Source organism: Falco biarmicus, chromosome 1, assembly GCF_023638135.1.
Source record: "Falco biarmicus isolate bFalBia1 chromosome 1, bFalBia1.pri, whole genome shotgun sequence".
Lineage (NCBI taxonomy): Eukaryota > Metazoa > Chordata > Aves > Falconiformes > Falconidae > Falco > Falco biarmicus.
Genome location: NC_079288.1, coordinates 15,423,946 through 15,449,787, shown reverse-complemented (window position 1 = coordinate 15,449,787; position 25,842 = coordinate 15,423,946). Strand labels below are relative to the sequence as shown.

At 42.9% G+C, this 25,842-nt stretch overlaps 1 protein-coding gene across 10 annotated transcripts in view; it reads right to left on the bottom strand.

Moving 5' to 3' along the window:
* MSI2 (musashi RNA binding protein 2) overlaps positions 1 to 25,842 on the bottom strand; it is a 255,804-nt gene that overhangs the window by 181,894 nt on the left and 48,068 nt on the right. Inside the window, exon 1 of one of the 10 annotated variants that reach the window (XM_056327796.1) lies at positions 23,118 to 23,205. The exons of the other annotated variants lie outside the window; for them this stretch is intronic. The gene's annotated coding sequence lies outside the window, so the exon portion shown is untranslated. Of the gene's footprint in view, positions 1 to 23,117; positions 23,206 to 25,842 lie in introns of those variants that run through there. 10 annotated transcript variants of the gene reach the window in all.

Below are 25,842 nucleotides of genomic sequence, written 5' to 3'. Positions count from 1 at the left end.
GGTCTGTAACGACACTGGGAATTTTAACGTAAGGCTAGAAGCCCTGTGCCTCAACTTGCATAGCCGGACACAGGGCTAAAGACCGCTCCAGTATTTCTAAGAAATAACCTATGAACAATGTGAGCATCTATAAGCTACACACACGGTGCTGTACATCAAAATAGTTCATACAGGTTAACAACAAAACCTTTCATAGAGTTTTACATGACACCTCTCCAGCCTCATATCTTTAAAGCGGTAGAAAGTATGTAAATGAGCTGTCCAGACCAAATTAACGCATAAAAAGGTTTTCCTCCTTTTACATGAAGGCTAACATCACCAAAATAAGGAGGTCATCACATCTGCGCCCACAGCCACATGAAGACAGCAGTTAAGTCAGGACCAATTCCCTTCTGTCCTCCAAGAGATCTTACAGCCCTAAAGCAACCCCAAGAACTGCACGGCTGCCAGACACCTTTCTTGCCTCTTTTTGATAGGATTTGCTATCCATTTATATGAACTGCAGTCTGCCAGTCTATCCAGCTCCAAAGTTCTGCCCTGAAGGCAAATTCACTGCCAGCTGTGGCAAGGGTTTGATGGATCTTCTCCAGGAAGGAGGGGAGAGGAGAAAATAAAGGGGCTGCAGGTTTGAAAATTTCAGGTTATACATTCAGCTCAAGTTCAGCAATCCTTCATCCATTGTTAAATCACAGACCACATGCTGAGAGTTAAAGACTTATATAGGACTCCAGGGACTAATCGAGGAATGATTTCAGCTTCTAACTGTGCTCTAACCAGGCACTTAGGATGCAAAGCACAAGTTTGTGATACTATTGTACACTGCATCAAAATGACTTTTTGATACATTTTTGCAAATAACTAATAAGGGGTGGGGGGGTGGGGGGGGAGCCACCGCCATCACCCTGACATTTAACATAATTCTTCCCCACCATCCCCCATCTTTATATTCAAGTTTGTGACAAACAGCCTCTGCCTTCAATTAGGTCTGCTTTATGCATGCATGGAGCCCCCAAAATATGAAAGAGCTTTTATGCAACACCAGATTATCTAATGTGCACATATTTTGCAAAAGAGCACTTTTAAAATACCTAGTCACAGAGAACAGGAGAAAAAAAAAATGCATTCCATTCAGTAAGGGGGGGGGGGGGGGGGGGGGGGGAGTGCCACATAAAAGCTGCAAAAAAGAAACTGAATGCATTTTTATATTAAGCAATCAAGTGCTGTCACACATTGAAAACACAAAGCACTGGAAGTTTAAGTGGGCATACACTAAGGGCCTTACCATGGGACGCACTTTTTCAGCAATACAGAAAGCACTCCCTTATCAATGTAGCACAGTAAGAAGCAGGATCTCTGCCTATTTAAAAAAAACCCAGAGAAATAACTTCTCTTGACAGCCTGACAGCTGACATTCTTAACTGAAAAAGCTATGTGCCAAGAATTATCAGGCCTGGCTTTTCTCTCCCTGATAGATGACAGAGCAAAAAACAACAACGGCCACACACATCTCATAAATCACAACTTTTATTGAATGCCTCGCCACATAATAGCAACAGTCAAACTGAATAAAGATGCTTTTCAGTGCTCATCTGTAAAATACTGGGGGAGAATAGAGATCATTTCCAGCACTAACAGCCTGTCCCAGATAGAACAGGTATTAATATCAGGTTTGCTATATTTCTTATGGAGTTACCTGAAGAGTTTGGAGGGGGTCTTTTTTCTATCCTTTTTTTTTTTTTTAAAAAAAAAAAAAGCATCACAAAATAAATGAATGCAGAGAAGAAAAACAGAAATGAAGTGCATGAGGGACAGAGATGGAAGGAAAGACCAAAAGCTCTGAACAGGTAAACAGAGGAAGTTCTACTGTTGCCAGTAATGTCTGTACTGAGAAATAAAATCTGGCCTTGAGGATGCAGTCAGTCCACAGAGACACAACCACTTGTTGCAGAAACTGCTACCACGTGCCCGGGTTTTTCTCTCTGAAGCACAAGGAACCTGCCTATTGACTTTTAGGAACTGAAGAGACAGGCGAACAGAGAATATGTGCATGCCAGATTAGCAGAAAGCAAAGGTGGCAGCCCCAATCAAGAAGAATTAGCATGATCTCCCAAGTCAATTAACTGGGAGGAAGACTGAAATGACAGTAGAGTGGGACTGCAGATGAATACTAGATGGACTAGGAAAGGAGAGGGGGAAGCAAAGGATAATTTCCTGGAATAGAAATTTGTATCTGACAGGTCCTGATTTAAGAGAGCAGCCCCCTGACTACAGCACCAGCCTAGAAAAGCAAAGTCCTTCTGACCTGATCTGTCAGGGCACCTCCCCAGGTGGAAAACCCTCCAGAACCAGTGTTGTACCTTATAAAGCATCAACAACAACACATCTCCCGATCCCAAAAGAGAATTTCTGGGCACTCTAGAAGACAAGAAATTTAATTAATGGCTCTTCATAGAAAGATACAGACTACAGCAGGTCAAATTTCCCTCTGGCAAAGCCCTGTGAGCTTGGGGTTGAGTTTTTTGTTTGTTTGGGGTTTTCTTGGTTGGTTGGCTGGTTTTGATGTTTTCTTTTTCCCGAGAAAAAATGCCATTCTTTACAAGAAATTTTGTGGGAAAGGAACAATAAAAGAAAACTCCGTCATGTTTTGAAGAAGGAGGAAGGGAAGAGGTTGACTAAACTTCTGCAACCAGCCGCAGGTTAAAAACATTTCAGCTTTAGGCTCTTCCCTGCAGACGACAGCTGAGCAGCATCTCACCGGGCACCATCTGAGGAAGGACATCTCACCAAACAAGATAAAGGAGACAGTTAAAGCTAACTCCTCTTAAAAAGCAAGGTACATTGTCTACAGTAGCCCTTTACATCACACAAAAAAATAGTTCTAGGTTTAAAGATATGAAATACCGGTGATGGGGGTTTTTATTATGTTTTAGTATCAGCTGTGCAATGTCTGTTCCTGGAGCAGTTCAAGTTTGCTCTTTGATAACAGTCTGACTTTCAAAGTTTCCACATTTGGTGGTGAAAAGTACCTTATCAGAAACCACAAAGACTAACTTTATTACCCAGTGCACTGTCCCTCTAGGGACGTCAACTGTAAAAGCTGGTACATGTATTGACTAGCAGCAAACCCACCCAGCAACTGCTGGCCACAGCAACACTAGCACAGTCGGATCATTCTGGCTATACCTCAGATGATTCGTTACACGCAGCACAAATACCTACTTTGTTCACTTCTCAGTAGTCACTCTAAACATCACCAGGAGAGCTGTGCTCCTGCTTCAGTCTCAGGCGCGGGGAATGACTGCAACATTAGTGTCAGGCTGCATTTCACAAACAGGATGCTACACCCACGAATTCCTACTGCATGCAGAAGATGAAAACGCTTTATGACCCTCTCTCATAAAACACGTGCTGTAACTTTTATGGCAAGGGGATTGTGCTTTGCAACTGGGTGAACCAAAGAGTATTTAGATTTGTTGAGTTGCCTCCGACTGCATAAATTCCACAACCGCTGACTGGTTCCATTAAGCTAGTAATAATAATATTATCTACTTTTATCTGAAATAGTGAAATATCAATACACCTTTCATATAAATAGTTTAGAAGCACTTAACTTTTTTGATTTCAAGAAAATCCTAAAAAAATAGTTAAATCTCCCTTGTAATAGAAATTTTCTAATACAATCTTTCAAGAACATAAACCAAAGAATGCAGAGGGGCATCGTATACTAAATCAAATACCAGAACTTCCCTTCACCCAAGCTAATTAGAATTTCATGTGATCCATACCAGTAATAGCACAGAGGATCACAGCTGGTATTTTCAAAGTTGAATAACAAAACAGAAATACAAGGGGATCTTGGTCTGCAAGCCTACTGTGCTACAAGACAAAAATAGACACCCAGCTCCTACTGAAATTCAAGTCAGTGCAAGTTTGACACCTAACTCCTTTGAAATGTTAAACTTGAGCATAATTGCAGAGTGCTTTAACGCACTAGACCAGAGTCTACAACTCCCACCATAACAAGGAGCCTCTGACGACCCATGGCCAGGTTTGTGCAACTAATCCGGGCTCCCAGACTATCCAAGTCTTGTTTCATTCTTGTGTCAGCATTTAAGCGGCTGTACCACGCACAAGTACAAAACAATTTCTAGTAAGTCTAAGTCTGACAGAAAAGTCTGCTCAAGGCTTTGCAGGAGCAACAAGAATCAGCTCAGGCAGAAAATCACTGAGGTTTACCTGGCTTCTCCTTGATAGTAAGCCCACAGCGGCACATCCCTGTGACATTTCAAGGGTCTGGCACGCTTGCTGAAACCTGATGACTTGTATTACAGTACCATGAGATCAATCAGGCTTATGAAGAAGTGACAAGGTTACTTCAACAGGAGGAGGAAATGCAAGGTCAGAGGTGGCCATGACAAAGGACCGGTGCTCGCAGGTCAGCAACGGGACAGATGCTGCACCCTCGGTGCTCAGCCTTCACTCCACCACCAGGCAGGTATCCCTCTGATCTATCACGCACCTGGGGAAGGAATACACCGAGGACCGATGGAAGCTGGCAATGCAGCGTCTGTTACCCACAGCTCACCAGCAGCCACCAGTAGGAGAAATCCTTAAGCTTGACAAAGTCAGCTGTTTTCCAGTGTGCCTGAAAATGTTTACAAAGAAAGCAACCACAAACCATTCGCCAAGTCCACAGGGTGTGAGGGCATGCAAAAACATGAGCTGAACCTGCAGCAGAGCAGATGCAACTTGGATACGAGGGAAAACTTGTTAAATTCTGAGATTACTTGGAGAGACTGGGAGACCACTTCAGGTCTCTCAGATCAAACCATACAAATACCTATTGGTTTGATGTTGTTATAACTGATCTTACTTTTTCTGTGACTTCCAAAACAGACCTCCAGCACAAAATGAGACAGAAGATCGTTGCGTTCCCCACCAAGGAGACAGCAGCAGGAGCTATGAGAAGGCTATGCATCCAGTGGGTGCTCTGCAGCTCCAGCCATGGCTTCGGCTCAGGGAAACCTGGTTAGTGCAACGTGGGTCACCTTGGGCTGCACGCCCGCTGCCCTTGCTGGAGCCCCTGCACAGCGCAAGCCCACGGGCAAGCGGGGGCAATCCCTCCCAGGAAATACCAAACCTTCCGCAGACACCACTGACCGCTCGCCCTTACAGCCTGCAAAGCCTTCTTCACAGGATGGCCCAACACATTATTACAGCTCCTCACCACCTGACTGGTAAAACCTGGCAATAAGCAAACGGCAGACATCTGGCTTCACTCCTCATGGACGTGTCAGGCTTCAACAGGGAGCACAAAGAATGACTTGTTTGGTTTTCTCCTGCACCCCAGCTTGATCTGATGCACATCCATCCCATGGTGACTTCTGCAAACTGCCCAGAGAGTCTTCAACTGGGATGCTGAACCAATTCCGTGTTTTTCAAACCAGAGGCCCCGACCTCAAATTTTATCAAGTGCAAAACCCTTTCTGCATCTGTTTCAAATATTACCTTTTTTGAGAAAACAGACTGAGCATATGTTCCTGAAGCTTTTGCCCACACAGTGGGTGGGTGTTACAATAAACTTCCGTGCAAAATGGCTACCAAATGTGTCTAAATACCCGAGGTGAGGGCTTGCTTGTTTGTTCGTTTTTCTAAGCTCGGGATTAACATAATTAGGCCACTACCAAAGTTAACGAAACAACTTCCAGGCTAAATCTGAGCCCAAATTCCCAAGAAAGCTCATTTTTTCTACATCAGTCCCAAAGTTAGAAAAAGGCACGGCATTCCTCTCCATGCCTTGTTCCAGCACCCTGCCATTACTGAGGCAGTGCTGCCACAAATACGGCGACCACACTGCACCCCAGCATTCGCTGCTTTTCAACCACACAGCAGAAACAATTCATGAAAGTTATGCTGCATACTGTAAGATTTGCAAAGAGAGAGGTTGTGAGAAGGGCTTTTATTTCTTTCGGAAGAAGTGCAAGAAGGCAAAGGGAGGGGGTGGGGATTTTGTTTCCAATATCCATCTGCTCCTGCTGCTGTTCTGCATGTAAAATCACACTTCTGAATTTGTGACATCCTGCCTGGTTGCTGTGGAAATAGCTATGCCGTCACCAGCAAAGGCCAGTTCCTTCAGTTGGGGAAGGAGCAGCAACAACGACAATGTGTTCACTTAAGTGTTGCTCTTAAACAACCAACCAGTGTAGATAAGGGGGGGAAAAAAAAATCAAGAGAGAAAATGATGACCAAAGCATATCTGCCTCTAAACCAAATGTTTTCTAAGTTTTCCAGAAAAGCATTAGCATTTATTTAATTTCCAGTGCTTTTAGTTTGTTCCATTAAAAACTACAAAATCCACCATTAATGAAAATTCAAAAATGTTTCTGTTCACTAAGCATGTAGCCATAAACGTCAGCATGTATTGTATTATTTCTAATCTGCTTCATGGGAAGGAGACATATATTTGTCTAAAGTGCTGCATCATTCTTTCTATACGAGGGCCCCATTACCAGGCTGTACTTATCTGCAAGTCAAATTATCATGCCACTATTTGAATACGTTTTCAAGCCCCAAAAAACAAGCCAGTAGTTTAGGCTATCCACAGCTAACTCAATCTGACAGCCATAGCACTGATGCCTGCCAGTGCTGATTGACTGGTTGGATATATTTAGGCACAGGAGGAGAGAAAGGGGGGAGTATACTGTTAGTAACCAAAAATAACAAGCACTGATTCAGCTACATCACTCAGAATGGATTCAGCTCTACCATGTACAATCCGGCTAATGGAGAATTTACTACCACAGGGGCAATGCCAAGAGACACACAACACATTCAGAAGAGCAATCAGGGAATCTGCGCTCTGCATTTACAGCGTACACAGCAAAACGGTCATTTCCCTCCTGCATCCAGCTTCTAAAATTGCCTGCATAAAAAAGAAAGTATGAAACTGGAAGGTCAAAATTTCCTTTTCTTAGCAAGGGCCAAATGAATATTGTGTATACAGGTGCGCATATACATAGATACTACGTATATCTATTACGTAGCTCAATGCCCCTTCCCCCTCAACTCCCATCCTTGTTCAAAGCCCTTTTGAGAGGGAAAGTGCCACCAGCTTAGGGAAGACTCTCCAGCATTAAAGGACAACATGCAAAGTGTATTTGAAGAGCTGAATTCAGTCTTATCTGCCCTCTTCTCTGAAGTGCTATGCTAAACCTTGGAAAGTGAACTGTATTTACACATGGAAATCAAAAACACACAGACACAAAGTATCCCTGATGCATCTTCAGTTTAAAACGGGGAGAAAGGGAGCCTGTTTGTTTTATCGAACTCTACAGGCATCCAGAAAGCCACATGAAGCTCTTCTCAGGTCTGCTGCAGGACCCCTGGCGATGCACTCTGGGTTCCCTCACACCAACACAAAGTGGTGGGGAGCTCACAGCAACACCCAAGCAAGGGGGCAGACATAAAACCAGTGCAGAATCCCCTAAAAAAGATATGTTATGTGTGCAAGAGACCACGTCAGCGAGACATTAGTTGCTGTCCTTCCAGGCTTGGTCCCTGAGGCTGACTAGTCTGGTGCTAGAAAGGGCTGCAAAGCAGGGTATCAAGCACTGAAGGATTTGCATTTGCTGCTAATGAGGTCCAAAAGTCAACAGACAGCTTTAAGGTACAGACAAGCAAGCTGAAAAGCTTTTAAAAGCTGTGAGAGATTATATGACTACCTGCCCCAGCACATCGGGGAGGTCCACAGGAGTTGAGCTCTGAATACCCAAGATTCTGGTTAAGTACCCTACCGCCAATATACTGCATCTTTTCCAGAATGAAAGATGGACGAGGAAAACATAAATCCAACACCTTCTCCATGTAACACGAAAAGTGTGCCTTTCTCGATCCATAAAACACAGGCCAGCTTTTTGTGTTTTTCAGAACAGTGATGCAGCCTTGAAATTTTTAAGGGTTTGTTTAAGGGAAGAGAACCTTTAAATGTAAGTGGAATCAGGCACCAGGACCTTAATTTATCAATTAGACGCCATCTGTGGATTGTGTTCCTTGAAATAATTGTTGAATTTGACAATGCACTGCTGCTTTACAAAGTTTCTGCCAGCCTTGCTACCATTTAATTAAATTTCTGCACTTAACTTTGATTGCACTGAAAGCACTGCTGGTTTCTGCCGATTGAGTCCCTTAGCCACCTGCTGTGTTAGAACTAACAATGTTTCCACAGTTATATCAAAAATTATGGTTTTTATTTTTAGTCTTTGTCTTTTTCAGTCTTCACCTAAAGAAGAAATAATAATAATAAAACCCTCAATGATTATACAGTGTCCTAAAGCCATAATACCCAATATGTAAAGCAGCAGCAACTTTCATGTCTCCTAACAAAAGCTAGATGCTTCCCTTTTTGTTTTCCACCACGAAACAAGTGTCAGGGCATGATGGCTTAATGTGCTACGCTTTGCTTAAACAAAACGAGCTTCCTGTGCCTCCTCATTATATTTGTATACATCTCTTGTATTTATATCCAGAGATAAAGGCAAACATACTTGTAATTTACATACATAAATATTGCACACACAAATAAAGATCAAGCTGTCATTCTCTCTAACCCACAGCACAGTTTGGGAAATAGAACTTCAATAATGTCAAATTAGCAGAATGAAGAGCCCTAAAAGCCTACAAATACCATCAAGCATACGACTTGCTGCTGTGAGTAACCCCAGCATAAAAAGGAGCCAGGCTGTCAGATCTACCCTCGCTGAGTAGTAAGTACCTCACCCAACACGGAGGACCAGAGCTCCTAAAGCAATCACAGCTCAGCTCATCACAACATACACTCATTTCTGGACCGGTGCTTGAACACTGTAATAAATAAAGGGCTTCTGCAGCTGCTCTGCTCTAGAGGGTTCAGTCCTACAGACAACAAGAGGGTAAAAGGGGAGTTAGGTGTATTTAATTGGTGTAGGTTCACTTTGTGTGGCAGGGGGTAGAAAATTAATGGTATGCGTCCCCATTTTCTCAGCTATGACGATGGCTGCATCAGCCTCTCTCTCTCTTCCCCTTCTAATTTCTTATTTGTTGTGCCAATGGGAGGAATAAAACACAACACAAGAACTAAGGCAGGTGGAAACATGGGTTCTCCTTCCACTCTTCCAACTGTTAAAATGGGAAAAGTGTCTCCTCAACACTGGTGAAGGAGTTCATGCTAAATTAACCCATGCTAGATATTTTTAAATCCTTTCACCAAGTGTTGTGGAAGTACAAAAATATATGCTACATAGTCATGTTAAAAAAAAATAAATCAGATTTAATGGCAGAAGAAATTAAAACCCAGTAAGAAAAAGTCAGTATTTATGTTGGGTCTACAATTTAGGGCATTCCAATGGCATGCCAAGAGAGGTCACAGGAATGAACCAAAGCCCGCTTCGGGGCTTTGCTGGGGCCAAGGTGAGCTAGTCATTTAGATATTTAAATTATTTTAATAATCCTTCATAGAAGGTTACGAAATATTTATTAGCAACCTGTGGGGCTGACTAGCGCTGCTCCAAGAAAAACACAGATTTAGACAATTTCCTAAAGTGTGCATTCTACAACTGAAGAGGCTGGAATAACTCTTTCAAGCCAATACAAGGCATGAACAGGTTTTATGATGCATTTTATAGAAAATTACAATTGCATAATTAAGTCTCAGTAGCAACCCTCCAGTTGCTACCTCTGATTAAGACCACACAGCTAATTTAGTGCTGAGGGACACAGCTGGCCTGCCTTCTCCACAGCCTTGGCACCAACATAGGGACCGCTCGGAGGGGTGGAGGATGCCTGTGACTCTTTCAGCCCAGAGCTTGCAAAAAGACTTTGGAGAGAAGTTCCAGCTAATGCTGCCAGGGGAGGAAGGGAACCATGAGGATTATGGCAAAGCTGTTTTGTCTTCCACAAGGCTGAGACCATCCTGGATCTCTCTGACGTGTATGTTTACACAAACCTATTCTTCTCTCCAGCTTCATGGTATCAAAGGCTTTTATCAATCTCAGCAGTGACAAGAGCTGTCCTAGGGAAAGCCTTGTTTCCATGGCCACAATCTGTATTCATTTGTCATTTTTAATAGTCTGCTATGCCCAAAGTCAGCACAAGACCAAAGTATTCCTGTAAGAGGTGAGGACATAAACCAACTCAGGGCTAAGACTTGGCACCAGCATGAGTTATGCCTTTCAAACCACGCCTCATCCCATGTGGCCAAGGGGAACTGGCATGGGCACAGCAGTTTTTTATAGCTCTCCATAACAAAGAACATTGTTTGCATTCAGGTCCAGGTTCTTCCAGTCCTCACGGCCAGGTACCTGTTTACATCACCTCACTCGCTGTCCAAATCTGGTACCACAAGCTTTGCTTTAGACAGGAACATGCTTTAAAACCCTTGAATATAGCAAGTTTTATTCCAGTTGGGCAAATTCCTTCAGTTGTGTTAGCACTGTGCCCCTGGGCAGTTAGCTTCCATTGCCCAAGTGCCAGATCTTGCAGAGGTATTAAGGGTCAATTACATTACAAGGAGGTATAGGAAAAGAAAAGACACTTTTCTTGGTCTGCAGTTCTGCCCTAAATTAACTTTTAATACGGAACAGAATGTCACATTTGCTTCTCCCCATAATCTAAAAATTTCTCCTTATGCAGCAGCAATAAGGAGGGCTTTTAAAAATTAAAAAGACCTGAAAACCACACAAGGGTATATTTCATGGCTATAAAAAAGCACTTAAAACGTGGAGTTAAAAAGGTGTTTCAAGTGTTTTCATCAAAGGAGGATGAAAATGGAAAGAAAATAGGATTTTAAAAATGCCCATTTTCTTTAAAATCAGCTTCATGAGTCAGAGCATGCAGAAACCTTTTTGCTGCTATGAGGATCCTGTATTTAAATCCAGCCAGCATTGCATCCAGTTTGTTTGTTGAGACTAACGTGGCAATTATCAGCAATACACTGCTCCTACGGCACAGCCTTTTCTGCTATATTTGGCTGCTCTCCTCCTCTCGGAGGCAGGCGTTCCCTGCTAAAAGCAAACACGCAGACCTGGTCAAGGCCTTTCCACACTAACAGCAGACAAGACACAGATACAAACCCAAAACCCTAAAAGGAGCTTGAAAGCTCAATCCAATTCTCAGGCACGTGTTCACCTCACTATAAGCACCCTCCTAACCTGAAGTGCTGCGCTTTGGGTACATCACAGCAGTGGATTTGACTGCAAGAGCTGCGCAGAGCCTTGCAATCAACTTGCCACTTCCACATGGAACAAGGTCTGTGGGCAAGAAACTCGCTCCTTGAGTTGTCAGCAGACAGCTCGGCCTCCATGCAGCACCTGCTGGAACTTTTCACTCACCAGCACTGCAAATAGTAGTAGTAATAACAATAAAAACAACTAAGCATTTTGGTAAGGGAACTGCTCCAGAGCTCTCAGGAGGGGAGCATTTACAGCACCCAACATGCTGCTCTGCACCGTCACCATCTGCAGCCCTCACTGCACAGTCAAAATTTAATCTGACATCTCTTTGCAGTCCCATTTTATTTTTGTGTCCATTTCCTAAGAGCACAAATTAAGAGTGCTTCAAAACACAGAGTATTTGCTGTTACCAAAGTTAGAACACAGCCACGCAAAAGCCACCAAGAACACTTGGGAAGGATTCTGCAGGCAGCACCCAGAGCCACTTTAGGATTGTTCAGAGGTTTGCTTTCTTCCAGCGTGAGGTTCTTTTCTGTCATTAAGCCATGCTGTAGCTACAAAATCCATAGAGAACAGCAACCAAGATATCCCACCAGCTCTGGAAGGGAAAGCCCAAATCCAAGAAGAAATCAGGTTTTCAGGTGAGGCTTCAGAATCTTTTGCATCTAAGGCAAGCACAGGTCTGGCTCACCTGGGCAGGTCTCTTATCTGACAAATTCCAAGCATCTTCCAGCAGGTACAAAAAACTAGTGCAAAGCAAAAAAGCTTTATAGTGGTACTGTGCGGACACTGCCTCAGTGGGTTCCTCTGCTCATGTGTGGGTTTTTTAATGCACACTGGCCCACAAAAAGATGCAGTCACGTAAATGCGGCTCTACTGCAAAAATGAAAAGATATCCTCCAAGCTTAGACAGGACTCTGCCGTCTGCCAACTAGTAGCTGGGAAAGAACAGACTGGGATTTATTCATCTCCCCTCCCAGTATCTTTCCCCCTCCAATCTTGATTTTGTTAAAAAACACAGCAGACTCATCAGCATGGTTGGATACCTGGAAACTGGTATATTTTCAACAGAACAAACCTCTAGGATCTGATGGCAAACCTTTACAGCTGGCTTTTGCAGGCACTGGCTGCCATTCAGTGGAGTTCTAGAGATATCCTAGTGTTTGCTAAAGACTAAAACATCAAATGACACATCATGCTACTACTCAACAGTGCCCTGTAGCGTTTCTGCCCTTCCTTTATTATTTTCAGTTCGCGAACCGAAAAGTTTGTTTTCCTAAGTTTTTGCAACAACTGTTAAAGTAATACCTTTCAGCTCAGTTTTTTAATCACATCCTTTAAGTGTCTCTGATCTTTACCACCAAACCTCAAACCAAAATTCCAGCTGTAAATCAAGCAGAGCAAACTCCGATTTACCTCTCACCTTAAACCAACAGGATATTACAACAAAATATCCTGGTTTGGTTGCCTGAAGGAAGCAAAGCATCCACATTACAATTAGCTAGTACTAGCAACATATGTAAATCAGCATACGCTACCACATGGACCTTCCCTCCCTTAAACTGAGCAAAGTGCAACTGAGCAGCATTGAAATGCAAATTACCCATAAGAGAGTTTAGGGACATGAAGGAAGCATAAGGACTTGGTGTCTGGATACATTCCAATTTGGGTAGTTGCAAACTAAAACAACACTCAAGAATGCATATAAAGAAGCTTTTATTAAAAAAAAAGAATCTGCACTCTTTAGTTAGTGGGAATGATGCAATTACTAGAGGGAGCCAGGACACCCTCAGGCCCCAAATTCTATTCTAACTACAGAGAAAGGAGAATGGAGGAAGCAGAGTTGTTCAGATCATTCCTGGAGCACTGTGTGGACCCAGTCCAGACACCACTTGGCCTTCCAGCACAGAGGGAAAGGGCATTAACACACAGCGAAGGTGTGCTGCAAACAGAAAAGCTGTTGTGCTCTTTAATCACAAAGAAACTCCACCAGACAACAGCAATCAGACCCCATAAATCCACGCAGCGCAGCCCAATGCCACATGGATGTTTGGCGCTCAGATGCACTAATGTAATTCCAAATGTTTCCACTACCAGTTAATTGATTAAATGGAGAGTTATCTATGGTTTCAGCAGGTTCCACAGCCCAGATTTCTTCATCAGGAAGTGGCGACCAAACTACCATGTAGGGATGGATTAAGAACATGAGAGACTATGATGAACTCTCTGCTGCTTTTGAAAGAAATCAGATAAAATTTGCAGTAGAAGGGCTGTCCAAGGAAATGGTGAATCAGGAATACTTCATGCATTAAATATAATAGTAATTGTAATTTTTGACCTACACCAAAATGAATTTGCAAATGACTAGTAATGCACAAAATGGAAAGACAGGGTGTCAAATGACTGCTAATCTTCACTAAATAATTACATTTACATATAAATGTAAACATATATACAAATCTACATCAATAAAAAGCTTTTAACAATACAACGCTCTGTCACTCTCAAAAAAAATGAAGTCAAATTCCTTGTTAAAGGAAAGAGAGTACTGCAGCATATGTAATACAAACATGCAAAGTGACTTCAGCACAGGGTATCACTCACTGGAGATCAACACAGACCTTTTCTCCCTTTATAAATCATTTGTGTACTGAGACATGTAGCTAAATCAGCTAAAGCACAGATCTCATTAAAGAACCTGGAAACTGATTACTGAACTATGTAACACATCAAGAGGGTTTTTCTTTTTTTTCTTTTGAGAGAGATCTGGCCTGAAATCTTATCAGTCCCACACATGCCAGAATTAGTCCCTTCCTTTGTGTCAGGTGGAAACTCTATCTACAAATCGTCAAGCAGAACTCATGCTTGAGATGAACAAAATGCAGCTGTCTTAATCTGTTAAGATTATATTCTGTGCTTTCCACTATCAGGAGACAAACTGCAGGTGTAGTGCTCTTCAAAGGCAGACACCAAGAACCAAAATAGAAATACAAGTGGTTAAACTGAAAAAAGTTACGTGCCTGTTTCTCTAAGCCAGGTGTGAAGACGTGGGAGCCTCTCTGATGGCGTGGCAGGAGCACAGAATGAGACCGCGGCTGCGAAGCATCAGAGGCAGCTCACTGCCTCCCGCTCCTCGGGCTCTCCAGGTTTCACAAAGCTGCGGCAGAACAGAGGCCTTTTGCCATGTGCTGCCACGTCAGTAGGTCTACCCTTTGACAGCTCTTACCCTGGGGGAAGCACTAAATAAAGTTCCATTCACAACTTGCCTCACCTTAAAGAGAAAGGACTTACTATTTTGACCTTAACTGCCCAAACCGCCCAACTTCAAGGACCCCTGATTCCCCACCAAGAGCTGCCTGGGGGCGGATTTCAGCTGTAACCTGCACTGCAAGCAGCAGAAATGAAGATGCAGTTGGACCAATGGCCGGTCTTATGTACGGGGGCCAATGCCAGCAGAGCAGATGCCGGCGGGGGCACAGAGAGAGGAGCTGACACTCAAGAGCTTCGCACTTCTGCCACAACCATCAGCAACTTATTAAAAAGGTAATCAGGAAGGTGATCTAGTGGCAGCAGCCCCTTCACTGCACATCCTCCCTGCAGCGTCACTGCAGATTTCTTTCCACATGCGGCCCTTCCCCTCCAGTTCCCGAGGTGCTCAAACTGGGGCACAGCGCCTCGCTGGAGGGGGGGCAGCGGGAAGTGCACAGACAGGAGCCCACGTCCCGCTTTTACCCACTTTGCAGGGTGAATCACCAAGTGCTGTTAACTTTTCAGCACCTTCACACAGCTCCCGGCTTGTACCGAGACAGGCAATTTTCTGTCTCATTCCTGGGAGCCAAAGAGCATCTCAGCCTCCCGCATGGCACACGAGGAGTGGTGGGATGTGCCTGCAAGAAGTCTCAGCACCTCCCCCCAGCAGCACTGCAGGCTTTGTAATTTCTGTCAGTGTATCCCACAAAGACATGGTGTACCCGGGTACCTGCCACCTGACTCACCTCTCCAGCAAAGGCGCATTCCCAAGGGGAAAATTTATAGAACTGTGGTAGACGCTCAAAGCATCATCACCAAGGACTCAAGTGAAAGGGGCTGGGACACGTTTGCTTGAGAGTATTAACCACTGAATAATAAATAATTTGCCATAGCATCAATTTGTTTTGAAGGACTGGAAAATAATATTAAAGAAATGCTTCTTCCATAGCTACATGCAGCCTCTTTGCACTTTCCCTGCGTCTGTACTGGAACCACCCACTGGTGACAGATGACGTTTGGCAGCAGCATCTGCAAGCCCAGCACCAGAGATCAACAGGATCCAAAGCCCTGCTGGATAAAACCCCTCCTGCATCCTGCCACTGCTCTCAAGTACAGTACTGGGGTAAAGAACCCGCTCACTTCTGATCAAGGGGAAAAATGAATGGGTTTATGGCACCTCTTTTTCTCAATTACATACTTTTGATTCATGTATTCTAGACTGGCTTAGCACAAAAGCTGATGATGATTGCCATTAGGTCAGACACACTTTAACACCATATATTGCTATCTTAAAACATGTTGATGCTGCTCTGAAATAACATTTTACACTTACACCCTAATCATTGTTATAGCTTCTGACAGGTTTTAAATACAATAGTATTAACTGCAATTAATTCATTTGAAATTAACACGGATATTGCAAGCACTTCAGCAAGATCTCCACTGCAATTCACCATTCATTATTGCACCATTATTTTTTAAGTGTTATCCATAAAGCAGGCTGCCAGTGCATTTGCATTTAGGTGACAGAAGTAGGAATATAGAGGAGCAATAAATTAGCACAAAAATTAAGCAGAAGGAGGCAGCAGAATTACCACAGCCCATTGTCTAAAGTTTTAATATCGCTAATGACTTTATGATTCACAGTATCGCAGCCCTGTGAGGCTGGTGGTGGGCTGCACACCCCTTCCCTCCGCAGCGGGGCACAGACCCCAGGCCCAAAGCCATCGCATGCCCACAGGACTGCCTCGGTGCGCTGCATACTTCACACAGCTCACTCCAGCTGGCTGGAAGATCAGTCATTAGCAGACAGAAAATAAACAGGTTTTTTCCCAAACACAGCCATTAAAAAAAGCCAGCATATTGAGAAGTAAAGCATATTAGACCATTAAATATGGTCCGCAGGAGCATTCCTCCTTGGAAAAAAGAAAAAAAAAAAAAAAAATGTGTCTTTGGTGCAGTTAACACCCATTTTTAGAGCATTAATCACCTCAGGTGAAAACAAACTGGTTGTTAAAAACACATTCTAAGGAGATTAACTATCATCAGAACATACAAGTTACTTAAACTGAAGTAGTTCCATATGGTTAATTTATAATTTCCAAGGTATTAATCAGCAAACAAATTCTGATGGTTCCTAGATAAAGTGTAAAAAGGGGAAGATTCACACAGCTCCTTGGAGCAATCCTAACTGGAAGTAGCACTGGCAGAACAGTTTCTTTTTTCAGTTTGCTGGCTAAACTGAAAACAAAACAGAACCAAAAAAACAGGAGGATAAATTTGTCTATGATTAAACAAACATGTCTTCAGTTTGTTGGCAAAACTTAAAAGAAAAAAAAAAAAGACAATTTTCATTTTGAGTCAATCCACAACATCTTGTTTTAAACTCTGAACGGAAATACACTGTGGGGTTTTGGTTTGGTTTTTTTTTCAGTTTATTTAACCCCTTTTAAACCTTTTGTCTTTTAGGCCCACTTTCAAATAAGGAGACCCTGTAAGAAAAAAACCAGAAGCTTGTTTCAGAAAAAACACCCACATTGTGGACTCCCATTTATGTCGGGTCTTTCAAGTTCCTCTTCCTACCCTTCTCCAAGTTCCATCTTACAAACATGCTATTTATGAAAAAAATCCACCTGGGTGCACCTGCAGGTGTTGCTGGGTGCCCCAGTCCCCAGGAGCAGGATTCCAGTGCCCCTGCAGGTATCCAGACTTCAGCCAGCAAGGAATGTCATGCCCACAGAGCGCACACACTGAGCCACCAGGGCACTGTAAAAATACCAAATCTAAGAGTGTTTACATACAACACAGCTAAATAAAACAGTCCATCTTGTTTGGGTTAGCACTGAATGCCGCGTATCGGGCACACAACCACAGCGAATGCCCAGGACCACCGCTGCCTGCAGCTGGCACGGGAAGTACGTCTCAGCCGACTGCGGCTAACTACGTCTCCAGATCCAGTCTCTGCCTGCAGCCTGAGAAGCCCCCGGCTGACGGTCAAGAAGGGAATGATTTACTAACCAAGCAGTGAGGGAGACAAGGAGCTGGGAAGGATCTCAGGCTGACAGCACTTCAGCCCAGACGAGCCTCAGTATCTGCTGCTGCCCAGCTGGCAGATGCCTGACATACTGATGCGCACAGATGGAGGAGAAAACAGAGGTTGGTGTTGCAGAAGCAGTTTGCAGCCAGCATTCATGTGTCTGTGTTAGGAAAATTACACTAATAGATAGCTCCCATCCAGACTGATCCCTGAGCAGAGATTAGCTATACGTACCGACAGAAACACTGAACAGCACAGGTCCAAGGGACACCAGTGAAACACTGTTCTGAGCAGTGCCTTGCGAGGGACCTCACAGATGCAGCCAGGCCTCAGAGGCCATCAGCCTTAACCCAGTATTTTAAGACTTGCACCACAGCTGAGTGTCACCTACTGGTATCTAAAGAGATCTAAGGCATCTAGGTATCTACCACATCTAAAGATAAAGCCTTAAAACACTAAAGGGCATTGAAGTTGTAGTACAATAAAAATACAAATGTTAAAGCAGGATCACAACTTTAATATCGACTCAACATACATTTGTAAGCAGCCAAACAAAAACACTGTGAAAAGGCACACACCTACCCACCACGAGAAGGGAGAAAAAAACATACCTGAAAAGTAAAGAAAAGCAAACTTTTGTTCACTGCAAGACTGAGTCCATTTAAATAGAAACCACAGTGCTAAATACATACTCCCTGAACCTATAGTCATTTAAGACAGTGTTCCTTTTATCACTGAAACCTTGTGGGAAATTTTAGAAGTTCACTTCATCCTCATAAAATAACAACTCCATCACACTGTAACACTTCAAGATGATCATACAGGGCTCTGCAGAGAACCAACAACAGATCTGAGACTTCAATTTGTACCACAAAACAAGTGTTATCAAATAACACACACTTAAATCCCCTATAGCTGAATCTCTACTGCTAAGTTTATCTCTCAGTCCAAGAAATGCATCTTCCTTCTCTGAATTTCCTAGTACCTCCAGCCACCATAAATCCATTGTATGCATATGGATTAAAAGCAATCCCATTTCAGAATACAAGGGAAGAATCTACGGAAGGCAAAAAACATCTCCCTAATGTCTCCACCATCAGAGATGGAACTGAAGAAGAACACGAACACCAACGCTGACCAAAGAAAGCCTCCTGCATGTTTCCAGACCTTTTATTCCAGTCACTCAAGAACTAATTTTTTATCTTTTTGTCAAAACAAAACAAAAAAACCCCAGCTAGCCCAGCAACAGCAACAAAACCTTTCCAAGAATGCAGAAAGGCAGAAATCCAAACCCAGTTTAGCTCAAATCTCTGCTTTACTAAGGTTTGAACTAAGTACTTGGGGAAAGAGGGGCTGATCTGTTCCCAAGGTCATTTCAAGGTTTTCACACTAGCAAGAATAATTATTTACAGGTGACAATGCATCCTGTGTGTTCAGCTGGGAAGGTAAATATGGGTTTAATAAATAAAAAAGATAAATAAAAATACCCAACAAAAACCAAAAGACAAATCCCTGCCTCAAAGTGCCTATTTCTGCAGTTAAATGGGAGTACAGGATGTCCATGTCCCAAGAAGGTGTTGTGCCAACATCCCTTAGAGCTACATCAAATATAATTTTCAAACCAATTAGCTCAAAAAGCATCAACACCAAAGCAATGCCTTCCACATTCTAATTACTAGGCCATCCTATTCAATTCTTAATGAGAGAAGAGACAAAGGCAGTATATGTATTACGGTCTACTTCAAGAATTCTTTTTCTTTTAGCAAACAGATCCTCTTTTGTTCTGGTTAAACACCAATTACTCCGTTCTCTCTAACATGCAAATCAGCCGAAAATAGGGCATGATGTATCTCGATCCTGCACCACTACAAGTTTGAATGAAGGGGGAAAATAAAGCAACCCTCTAGGGGCTTTCAATTCCAAGTACTTTGTACTCTGATAAAGCTCTTTTCAAAGAGCTTTTTGTATTATCTACGGCAGTTCCCATAAGCAGCGATTTTGCCATTACGCCAAAAGAAATAGCACATTTAAGGTGTACAATATAAGCAAGGAAAGTAAAAGTAGCCAACAAAGCTGTTTACATGTAGCTTTTACTTGTTATGTTCCCCACTGCAAACAGCAAAACTCTGAAGCATTATGAGCATTACTACACCTAGGGATAGAGATAGAGCAGAAGGGAAAATAAATGTGAAGAGTTGGAGCCCAGCTTTACAATGCAGTGCTTTGTAAAACTCAGAGCATCATGGAAGATGCCACACAGACAGCCCTGAAAAGGGGGTGGGGGGTCCCTTTTGGTCTGGCTGCGGCTCAACCACAGCCCTCGTTCCGCCAGCTCCTCGCCACAGCACCTGGCCTCGCCAGCGTTAACTGCTCTGACTACGTCCTACCACACAAGTTTTAAGATAAGTCTCTGCGATGTTGGAGTCCGTTCATTTACCCAGGCACTGGCTTCGGCAGCGCCTGTTCACGCCGCAGCGCTGACACCCGACAGCCTCTGCTGGCAGCAGATGGAAGGCTTGGGCCTCTCCGGAGCTGGTGCTTCCCAGCCCAACAGCCATGCCCAGAGGGTCAGCCTGAAGATTTATTGTGGAAAGCAAACTGAAAACTGTTTTCACTCTTTTGTCATTGCTCTAGTCATTTTATAATTGATATTTTTGAAGCCCTTTGTAAACACCTTAAGCAGTGTCAATAACAATTTAGCAACTGTTACACAGACACACCAGTGCTGCTACATGGAAAGATACGGTTTTTTAAATGGAATTGTGTAGATCTCTGTAAGATGACCTGAGCGCTAAGCCCGCGGTTGAAGCTAGGAGTGCAAACTGTACCAGACAGCATCACTGAAGTGACCAGGGCATGAGGGCTCATGCTCGCCCCCTGCAAAACTTCAGTCTCCACCTAGGGAGGAAAAAGGGGCAAATGGTATCCATTTGGCGTAACCTACATATCACGGGGCAGCGATCATACCAGGCTCCCAGCCTAGGAGGAAGGGCTGTAGAAACTATTGACTTGAAACCACCTTCCTAGCAGTCCAGAGGGTGACTGCCTTTGCTTAAAACGTCAGAGACATCCTAGAAATCAGAGGCAGAAGGCCAAAGCATCAGAGGAGGAAGCAGCGGCTTTAACTGATGATCCCACACCATGTCCTTTGTGGTGTGACTTGGTTACACAGAACACAACCACATAACTAAATTTAAAAACGCATTAAAAGGGGAAGAAATATGTCTTTAAAAAGTTTACTGAAGAGCAAACACACACAAAGCCAACTCGTTCTGATCCACTTGGCCTGACTACTTCCATCCGGCTGCTACGAGAGACACAGCAAGCCTCGGAAACGCGCCCCCCTCACAGGTCCTTGGTGCACCTTCCCAAGTATTAGATGGTGCAGTTCATGGGAAGAAGGCTGAGCACATACATACATGAATGTACTCATTATAAACTGCATCTGTAGATACACGTATCACAGACAAATTCATCTCCATGAAAATTATGTACTGCCAGCCCAGTGGTCAACCAGAGAATACAGACTTTGTTGCCCAAGATCAAGATATCCAGTGGAGTGTTTGCACTATACAATTTTGTAATTGAATATTCTATATAAAATTGTAATTGCATTTATATAATGTAGTATATACAGTTAACATAAATTACACACATACACCATACATACATTCTGTATACCACACACCCCTCATGCTGCTGTTTGAATATATAGGTAGATAAAATACCTAAAAATAGCTCATTTCAAAGAGATGGACCCTAGAGTATTTCACATTTATAAATTCAGCCAAAAACCACAGCACATTAGTCTCTTCTGCCAAACATTATAGACAATCTTCCAAAAAAAGTTTTCATCTCTTTTGTTGGCCTTTAATATAATTTTGATTTATGTCATTTTGAAATAGTCTCCCTTCTGTAGCTTAAAAGAAAAAAGCATTCTTCTGATTCCAGATTCAGGATTTCTTTAAGAGAAACCAAAAGTAATAAATCTGAATTGTCATGCTGCTACTGTGTCACACGAGTGAGAAGTATTACAGCATGTGTTGGCTATAGCTTCCAAGCAAAAAATGTATTAAGTAACAGTGTTTTCTTACATTACACGTTCTTTTTCTTGCCTGAAGAGTATATTTCTTCAAGTTTTCACACAGATGTTCTTCATACACCAATATAATACACATGCAGCAAGCCACTAACGCTCTGGCTCTCTCCCATCTCCCTCTTTCCACACAAACAAGCGGTAAAGCTTCGGGGCAAGATGTGGTAACCTTGACTAGGGAAGCACTAACAGCTATGCTCTTATCTGTTTCGTGGTTGCCACAACAAAACGAGCTCCCCGGCATACTGTTCTTTGTATGGCTTCCACCCCAAACTCACTGCAAGTCCAAGACAAAATGTGGGAGAGCAACAGGGTACAACCAGTACCTTTCCAATGGGAAAGAAACTAAACTGGCATTAATGCTTTTACTTCTTAACAAGTGCAAAGAAAACCAGTTTCTTACTGAAAATTATGCCAGTCCAAACCTAAACATGTATGTAGAAATATTACACAGCTACCTTATCTTTCTGAATGATAACAGATTTATAAACAGATTTATTTGTACAGTCTATGAAGTGGGACAACCTCCTCATTGAGGAAAGACTTGGGACATAGTGAGATGAAGCCCTGGTCAAGCATGTGAGCAGCCCCAACAAAGCTAGAAGAACTACCCTGAGCTTAAAACAGGGTATGCACTTAAGACTCAGCAGAATCAGTGAATTCTCCGTGCACCACACCTTACCCCCTCTTCCCCCCCACCCCCCACCCCCACCCCCCAAGAGAACTGGCTCTTAGCCACCGCCAATCCCAGCCGCAGAGTAATACGGTCAAATACTGAGTTGCACAGACCATGTGCAAGTATCAAAACTTAACTGTATCAAAAATCAGCTGCACTAACCGTAATATTCTTCTTTGGGGGTCACTATGAAAGGGGAAGAAGAGTAGCCTGAGAGAAGCCAGAAAATGGAAGAAAAAATGAGCAATAAACCACATAATGCAGTAAAAAAGGCAGTTAGTCTAGCGAGTGCATAGATACCAGGCTTATTTCAGTTTACCACTAAGAACTAAGGATAACTGCAGGGCACTGTAAAACATTTGTTCCTTTGCATTAATTGCTGTTAGAGTCATGGTTTGGTATATTATACCAGCCTCAGCTTGCTCTAATTCCTTATCCCATTTGCTTTGGCCAGGATACTTAAAAGAGGAAAAAAAAGAATTTTTTAAAAAAAAAAAAAAAGAAAATGTTTTTAATGATTATTCAAGGGGGTATGTGAAAAGGTATTATGTTCTGCAAGACATAAGGACACTCCTAAAGGCATCCTACTTTCATTCTGTAAGACATACAATCAACCACACAGCTTTCACATGCACACAGCAAAGTTGAGAAGTGCCATCTCCCACACACCACACGTTTCCAGTCGGGCAAAAGATCCGCAAACCAGCTCTCACAGAAACACAAGCAAGCACATGCTCAAAAGCGGTGACAGAAGAACAGAGCAGTGTGCTTGCTTGTGCCCCACAGGACACACTTCTACATCGACAGTTTCCACTACCCTTGAAAATGTGCACAAGCTTGTACACACATACTTACAAACAAGCTAAACGGCCAAGTTCACCCGTCACCCCAGGGGTCGAGCACACCGAAGGCTGCGGAGGGTCTGCCTCCCTGCCAGGAGCAGGGTACGCTGCAGCCCTCTCTATCCCTGCTGCTCCCTCGAGGCTCGTGAGACGAGCGCTCCTGCTCTCAGAAACGGCTTTGAAGAGCTACCAGCAAACTCCTTGACACAGATCCAGAATACAGCAGGAAACAATGGCAATCAGGCCCCAAAACCAGTACTTGAATTTAAAAAAAACCAAACAAAAAAGCCCACACAACAAACCCCACACACACCCACAAGAAAAAAATAAATAATTACACATGTAGAAAATCAGATATAGACAGAGCTGATCACATCATCCCTGGCTTCATAAGTGATTGACACCAATCAAATCTCCCCATGTTCTTGGAGAGGAAATAGATGACCTCCATGCCTCAGAAGAAAAAAACCTAGAGACACAAATGCTAAGTAACCTGCTTGAAAAAAGAAAAAGCAAGCAGAGGTGAGAGCCAGCTACATTGCAATCATGAGTTATGAATACCCAATGCAATACATAAGAGCTGGCATGGCTGCTTCAGATCTCTGTTGCCAAACTCCAGCAAGATTCTCATTATCGAATAATTGAAAAACAAAGCTTTGCCATCTTCTCCTCTTTCTCTGAGGTTAGCCCCTTGGCACTAGCACACCTGCCTCCCTGGAGGGTACGGTTTGGTGCATGGTTTTATTTACATCATTTTCAGCAGAACAGGAACCCTCTGACCACAGGTCAGGGCACACACATGGAATTGTGCCAGCCCGTAGCAATCCAGTTCAGCATGCTGCCTACTGCGAACTCGTGGAAAGCAAAATAATTGACATTTTCAATACAACTTCATACCTATATTAATGTACATAATTAAACAGATTACTTAATAACTGCATTATAAATTTATTTACCTACACACAAATCATTAAGAAAACACTAAATAAAAAAGTAAAAGCTTTTACAAAGCCATAAAAGTTGTCAACTCTACACAGAAGTTAGCTACCTCGAGACCAGAACTAGAATGCACATTCATTTTATATATGAATGATATCTCTAAACGCTTTATGATGTTAAATAACACGCAGCTGCACAATTTAATGAGCTACAGCTACAGGGAAAAGTTGTATAAGGAGGAAAAAGAAGAGACAGGGAAGCATCTGATTTTCATGTGAAAGTTAGTGAAATGAAACAGCAATGAAGCAAGGATTATACAAGGAAGTTGTTCAAGACGGCAGGGTCTTCTGAGGTAAAAGCTCTGAGAAAACAGAGCAACAAAAAGAAGCAGATTCACTCACTAGGTGGTTAAAACCAAGAGGGTTTTTGAACTTCCAGTAAAGGATGACATCTTGGTTAAAGGTCTGGATTCTGAAAAAACAGTTTCAGACCCCAGCTTCACTGCAGACCTGCGGGGTGACCTCAGGTGAATTTCTTCACCTTTCCCATGATTTTGCCTCTCCCTCTTCTGGGGAAAGATGATCTTGTTGATCCCTTTGCCCAAAACATTTCCTGCCCATTCTATTTATCTTTCAAAATGTCTTCAGCTCTACAAGTAGACATATGGACAGGGAGGTCACATGCCTGACAGCTGATACATACCAGGCAAAAAGGGAGTGAAAAAGGCAACATCTCTTAAGGGCAAAAATAAATCTCAGGTTTCATCTTAGGAAGCTTTTTACGACAAACAGACTTCCAACACAATATTTTACAAATAAATCAACAAGTAAATTGTGCCAGTGCTCAGCAGTATTACTGAACTGAATACTTAGTATCGGTCTCATTTACAGTATATAGCTCCTACACTGCTTATGCCCTGCAAAGAGCTGGAAACTCTAGCATCCACCCTGTAAAGTCATTATTCAACAACAAACGAGTACTATATTTAGAACTTTTTCCATGAAGTAGCAGTATCCAAGGGCCACTGAGCCAAGAGGCATTCAAAGGTTAAACAAGTCTACAGGCTCGCCCCCTACCCCCAGGTTTCTGCCTGCAGGTTACACTTCAGTTCGCTTACACATGCACCTCAGTTTTATAAGGTGTCTTTGATCCAAGGAGCAAGATACTGCACCAGAAGTTACCCTCTCTGGTGCCTGTATCTGGGTAGTGACCTTAAAAATTACAGGAGCACATATACACAATTACTCTGACTTAATTTAAAATGCTTTGCTAACAAAGATTAAACAAACACATTAAACAGTCTAGAAAAAACCCATAAAACCCCCTACTTTTCTCTGAGCTACTTCAGTCAATATTTCAGCTTCTCAAGCTGCTCTGAACAACACACATTCTTCATTCTTTGATTTTGTTCATATTTTAGGAAACAACTGTTAGATCATGTAGAGATTTAGATTTCATTCTCTGCAAGGAAGTGCGGCCTAGCTACAGCAACAAGCAGAGCACAACTCTTCGCTCCACTGGAGTTATATGTAGTCTTCAGGAAATTAAAACTACCTCCAGCACCAGTCACCAGCAGCATCTGAAAACTGGGACTTGCAGCTCCTTAACGTAATACCCCACCACTTGAGCTAAAAGAGCAGCATGACTACATCACTGTAGGAGTACACTGCTGTCCATGTACAGAAGCTATGTGGGAGGAAGGGGCATAACGCAACACATTTCACAAGTGTGCTACAAGGACAATTTCTCTGTGCATCATTCCTCTACCTCCCCCTGCCTTCAAAAGGATAAGGCTTTGT